Source organism: Anneissia japonica, unplaced genomic scaffold (genome assembly GCF_011630105.1).
Source record: "Anneissia japonica isolate Jap-2015-1 unplaced genomic scaffold, ASM1163010v1 scaffold997_len2565447_cov190, whole genome shotgun sequence".
In the NCBI taxonomy this organism is placed as follows: Eukaryota; Metazoa; Echinodermata; class Crinoidea; order Comatulida; family Comatulidae; genus Anneissia; species Anneissia japonica.
The window spans coordinates 190812-197789 of NW_022696369.1; positions in this window are offsets into that span (position 1 = coordinate 190812).

Sequence of the window (6978 nt, forward strand, 5' to 3'; positions counted from 1 at the left end):
AAATTTAATAAATTTATCATTAAACATGACAAAAACCAGTACGTTGATAATGTTTGTAATCATAATAGTGATAGATAACCATGATGTTAACAACAACAATAATGATAACGAACGAAAACGGTAATGGTAATGGTGGTAATAATAATAATAATAATAATAATAATAATAATAATAATAATAATAATAATAATAATAATAATGATGATGATGATGATGATGATGATGATGATAATGTATAATGATGATGATGATGATGAAGATGATGATTATGATGATGATGATGATGATGATGATGATGATGATGATGATGATGATGATGGTGATGATGATGATGATGATGATGCTAACAGAAACTATTATTTTTGGCTTGTTCTCGAGGACCGGAGATGACCGCAGGCCGCCAGTTGAGAACCCCTCTTTGCATGTACAGTACTTTCAAAATCCGATGGTGTCCGGTGGTTCATGAGACTCACTTCGCAGAAAAAATAAATAATTTCTGTATATTTGCTCAAATTTTCATTTTGTGCACCTTAGTCCAGCATTGTCAAAATCGCAGTTTAATGTTATATAAGAGCATGAATATTTATAAAAATCGTAAATTTTCATTTGCTATAACTTTTCATTTTGTTGGTCAATATTCACGAATCAAAATGTAGTTTTTAGAATGCAAAATTATTAAGGTTAGAAATAGTCTCCTTGTACGGTACATTTAAAATCAATAAGTTTCTCCTTTTCTCCTCTTTTTGAATTTCACTTTTGTGCAAGTAGTATTGCGACTACACTATTGTGAGTGGTAATACTGCCGTCTAACTTACGATCAAACAGGACTAAAGAGATTGGATGCACACAAAACATCAGTTAGCATTTTTATTTCACAAACATAAAAGGTGATTTACTTAAATATGTTGAAATAGACAGGCCTATCCGTGTCAAAGGCTGTATAAAATAATTGTTTAATAGATTTAGCCTCTGATAACCGTTGCACCCATAAAATCGATGGAGTGGTTACTGAGATGGTTACGAAATGTACAAATAGGCCTAATTGCTTAATTTTACTTAATATTGGTCTGGAAATACGCACCGCACATGAAACAGAGCACAAGTGAATACATAAAATTCATGTCAGGCATTCGTAATTGTTGTTCTTTCCATTCACTTTGAAAAGTGGGGTTTTAACTATAGAAGATTGGTGAAAAGTGGGGGGGGGGACAATTGATATGATGTCCCCCTACTTTGAAAAGTGGGGGGACCTGTCCCTCTACTTTGAAAAGTGGGGGGACGTGTCCCCTGTCCCCCACCGATCGACGCCCATGATGGTGATGATGATAATGGGGATGACAATTATTATGATGATAATAATAATAATTATTATTATTGTCAACATAATAATAATAATATTAATAATAATAATAATAATAATGATAATGATAATGATAATGATAATGATAATGATAATGATAATGATAATGATAATGATAATGATAATAATAATAATAATAATAATAATAATAATATTAATGATATTATTAATATTAATAATATTAATAATAATCAATGATATTATTAATATTAATAATATTAATAATAATCATCATCATCATTGAAAAATTTCATCTGGATAAAATATTTAATATATACAAAGTGTTTATGAATAGGGCATTATGGACTTAGTAATTGTCATTATCATTGCGTTCTCTATTCATGATCGTTCTTTACTGGAATTCATTTTTCTTTGTTGGATCTTACACAATATGACATATTCTTTGAAAGGTAGCGACCCTGATATTCTCCTCGGCGTTTTAGTACTTGTGGGCAGAACGCAAGAAATTACGTTCTTCTCTTACCATTCACCATCACGTTCCTCGCTCTTCATAATGCTCTTCATAAACCTTTAAATATAAAATCGCCTGCTAGAAATCACTTGAAACATGCGAACACTAAGTGCGTTTCCATAGTGATCGATCGCTCACTCCGAGTCCACTGATTAGATTTTATTAGCGGTAAATGAGTTTCGACTCGCAATAGCGGAAATGAATGATCTCCTAGATTGACGTTGTTCTCCACACGTGTTCAAGATAGGAGTTTGAGGCGACTCTTTTATGCTTAGGCCAGTATAGTTATCAAAGCAATTTACCATTCAGCCTTTGTCCTATAACAATGTACTCGAGTGCCGTGTATTGTGTAGGCTAATCAAGAAATGGGTCATAATAGGAATATGCCGTTTGCCCATATTGTGAAAACCTTCCAATGTCTGTTCATTATATTAAAATTGTTAACGGATCGGCTTTTCCACGACCCACCTTAATATTTTCTTTATATAGCTATATAAACGTGAATGTGCATGAATACAATGCATACGTACACGGTACATGAAGTGGAAAATTACAGATTCAAAATGAATGAGTCTGGAGGCCACATTGAGTTTGTTAGTCGCTGAAAGCAGGGGTGGCGCCAGCGGGGGGGGGATGCCTGGGAGAGCTCCCCTACCCCCCACCCCCTCCCCGTCGGGGATAAAAAGCACAATTTGTCGGGAAGAAACATTTTTTTAATGTATTTTCTACATATAAGTAGACTCTAAAATAGATTAAATAAGCCTTTGAAACCCTTAAATCGTGAAAATTTTCGGGGGCTTCGACCCATGGACCATTTTTGGGGCTTTTTAATCGAAGCTCGGCCACGTCCAATTTGCTTTTGTCGGGGAAATCTGACCTCCTGGTCGGGGGAATTATCCCACCCTCGTCAGGGACCTCACCACCCCCGTGTCGGGCAAATCCTGGCGCCACCCCTGGCTGAGAGGAATTTGTTTTCCAACTCCAAATGATTCAAACCCAGTGGCTTAACAATGGGCCGGAGGCCCCTGGGTAGGAGCCCTTTAGGGGCCTCCCCAGACAAAGGGCCCCCGGTGGGAGTCTCAGGGGGGAGAAGCCCCGGCCACTCCGGTGTTTTTAACGTTATTTGACTATTTGAAAGTGCCTTTTTATACACATTCGAATTCTAAGTTTATGTATCGTGATTTGACCCAAAAAAGCATATTAACTTAATTTTAACTAAGATATCACAATAGCCATTACATTAAATACCGTACCAAACAAAACGAGCCACTTACTCAGCAGACTTCGTCTTGGAAAAATTAATTTGCTGGGGTCCATTGTGGCTCCAGGGCCCCTGGCTTTAGCAAGTGAGAGCTCATAGCCGTTACACTACTGTTCAAACCTAGGCCTATATTATATGGTTGTTATAGGCCTAGGCCCTAATGGACTACAACATTAATTGTAATATTTTGAAATTTAATGAATCAGTCTTTTTACTACAAAATCAATTATTCACCTTCAAATAAATTAGGTCTTATTTATATCACAATTCATAACCATCATCATCAACATAATTTATCATCATTATCCTCCACAACATCAATGTCAACATAAGGCCTACGTCATCCTTATCATCATCATCATCATCATAATTATCACCATCTTCCTAATATTAATCATCATCATTGTCGTCATAATTATCATCAGCATTCTCCTCGGCGTTTTAGTACTTGTAGGCAGAACGCAAGAAATTACGTTCTTCTTTTACCATTCACCATCACGTTCCTCGCTCTTCATACTGCTTTTCATAAACCTTTAAATATAAAATCGCCTGCTAGAAATCATCATAATTATCACCATCGTCCTAATATTAATTATCATCATTGTCGTCATAATTATCATCATCATCATCATCATCATCATCATCATCATCATCATCATCATCATCATCATCATCATAATCATCATCGTCGTCGTCATAATCATAGTTATCATCATCACCATCATCATCATCATCATCATCATCATTATCATCATCATTATCATTATCATCATCATCGTCATCATCATCGCAATCGTCATAGTCGTTGCGGCCATAGTTTTCGTCATCGTCTTACTTCATACTTACATCGGAGCCTGTTATTTATCATCGTCACCATACATCACCATCATCACCACCTTCATCATCATAATCATCATCATCCTCATCATCATCATCATCACCACCTTCATCATCATAATCATCTTCATCCTCATCATCATCATCATCACCACCTTCATCATCATAATCATCATCATCATCATCATCATCATCATCATCACCATCATCACCACCTTCATCATCATAATCATCATCATCCTCATCATCATCATCATCACCACCTTCATCATCATAATCATCATCATCATCATCATCATCATCATCATCATCATCACCATCATCACCACCTTCATCATCATAATCATCATCATCCTCATCGTCGTCGTCGTCATCATAACCATCTTGGTTTCAGAAATCCAAAAGTCGGAATACGTTCTTACTGTCTTAATAATTATTATATGTGCACAATATTAACAAAATACAATAGTGAATGTCGTTATACTGCTTTTTATTATCACGGACAACATTGTTGAATGGTACGTCTAAGTTCTCTCTCAGTGAAATCCGTAATGCGTGTTTCATAAGACAATACGTAAAATTTCAGAAAGCAAATTAGATTGGTGAAATTGTTATTGTTACAAAATCACAGACCTTTTAAATACTTTACAAAATAGATTATTAGGTATTAGACCTGGGGTTGTTACTATTGTTCACATAATTTCTGGTCGATTTCCTCGCGTTCAGCTTTTGTTGCGAGTCACGAAATTCTGAGATCACCGAAGGCAGTATGCGTGTTGCATTCGCTTTGTCTTCAGGATAAGATTGTCTAGATTGATATTAAATTTAAAACAATCAACATAGCGGTTTCTTTTCTTAATTGTAATTTTCCACGGACTGTCATTTCCTAAAATGAATATCATAGATTACATTATCATATAAGTTCGAGAACAATAATTAAGGTACGCGAACACACATTTTGAAATTCAGAATAGATTATGATTTTGAATATCGTATAAGTCTCATTATCATCATAAATACGGTAGCTTTTGTAGTATAGGCTATGCTTAATAACTATCATACCTTTGGCAATATATGGCACATGCCATACATGCGCCACATGAGTGAAACACAGGACATCATATTCGAACTTTTAAGATCAGACAATTGTGGCTTTTCATACAAATGGTCAAACTGACCAAGGAGGTCCCGTGATTGGCTGGGAATGCCTATACCGGTACCTGTAGCTTTAAATGAGTTTCGTGGTTGATGTCTCAGTTTTGAAATGTACAATTTTTATAAACATGATGATTCGTGATATAACTTTTTCATCAATATTTCAAAGTGATATCACCACAAAAAACTTTGCATTATCTACCGGGGAGTTCAAAAAACATAACAAGATATAATCTCCGTCAATCATTCTTTTCAAACTGACTTTTTTTTGTCGAAAATAGGTCTACAGATATTATCAATTGTAGTAGGTTTAAAGGAAAACTGTATTTGTATTTATATCTTACCATTCACTAGAGTCCTTATCGAATCCTTAAATCCCATTTCATCAATCTTAATGCTCGGAGTATTATTAAGTAGCATATCAAAATGAATTCATTGAAATATTCGTATTTACTTAAAAGTATTTTGTACTGAGACAAGCGAAAATCAAATGAATATTTATGATGCGCTCTTAACATCTTCCGTCACAAGGCACGTTCCTGCAAGGAGCTTAAAAGCTCTTCAATTAAAACTAATGTGATTTATCTTTTCCATCGTAGGCGCATGTGTTGCGCCGCTGCTCCAGAAACATCACCAACTGTCCTCACCAGGGTTTCGAGTGAGCCTGGAATATTTCCACTTCTTCTCCCTTGCGATATAGTACATGAATGTTGTCCCAATATCGGCCTAGAAATGTAAACTTATCGTTAAATATGGAGCCATTTTAGCACCTATTTCCATGCCACCCAGGCGCCTCTCTGTCTCACATGATAAATTTAACAATTTATTTCACAGTTAGTTCGCCAACGTAATATTTCAAAGTGTTGTTTCATATCCATTTTCCTTTTAGGTCTTAAAGCAGTGCCCTTCGTAACTAACTTTCTTTTCTTGTTAAAAAACAATATTTGCTATGGTATAGGCCTACTAAACCACACCGATCATCTATGCGTGCCATTTCTGTGCATGGATTTCAATACCAATAATGACACTATGTTTTGTAAATGTTAGCCTTGCTAATTGTAAAATACTTGAACTCAAATTTATTCTCATATATGGGGAACCGGGCTCCTTAATTTTTAGAACATTGTATTACCCATGAATTGTATTTTCCACGCAATGCCATATTGTCCTTTGCGTGGCCGGCAGTAAACATCAAACCATCAGTTTGTTTTTACGATTGCCAAGCCGCCAAAACGTAAATAATTTCAAACTAGAAAGTACTGAAGTACTCAACAGTAGCACAGTTTATCGTCTGCTTCCTCAATATCAGATACATAATATTAAATAACAGTTACATGATGCCCGTATAACTTGACATGTTTTCATTACTGAATGAAAAAAAAAGCTTTTTCTGGCATCGTTGCATTGTTCGGTATTCGTACATCTACCAGCTTCTTTACAATCTAAACAGAAGTCACTCGTACCAAATAGTCCTAGAATTTTTTGTTACACTATTAGTCATATTGATTCGTATTATTGGTATTGAGGCTTTCCGCTATCACAATAACTTAATGTATAAAAAGGCCTACTAAAATAAGCAGGTATAATATAATTGATAACAATTTAAATAAAATTGGAGGCAATATACTTATTGTGGCTTAAGTGCTGTTAAATGACCTCATTTAGGTTGCTTTATTTGGATTAGTTTATCTAACAAATAGAATATGGTTTGTAAATTACATTGTGTACTACTGTCGAGAAAAAAGTATAGGCCTATTAGACTTATTCGGAACCCCAGATCCCTTTGTCTCTAAAAACAAAATAAGACGAGTGTTTCTGCTGTATCCCATATCATATATACCATAGCTTGATAAAGACTTATAGTCGAAAGTGCTCGTTAGTTTTCAAATAGAC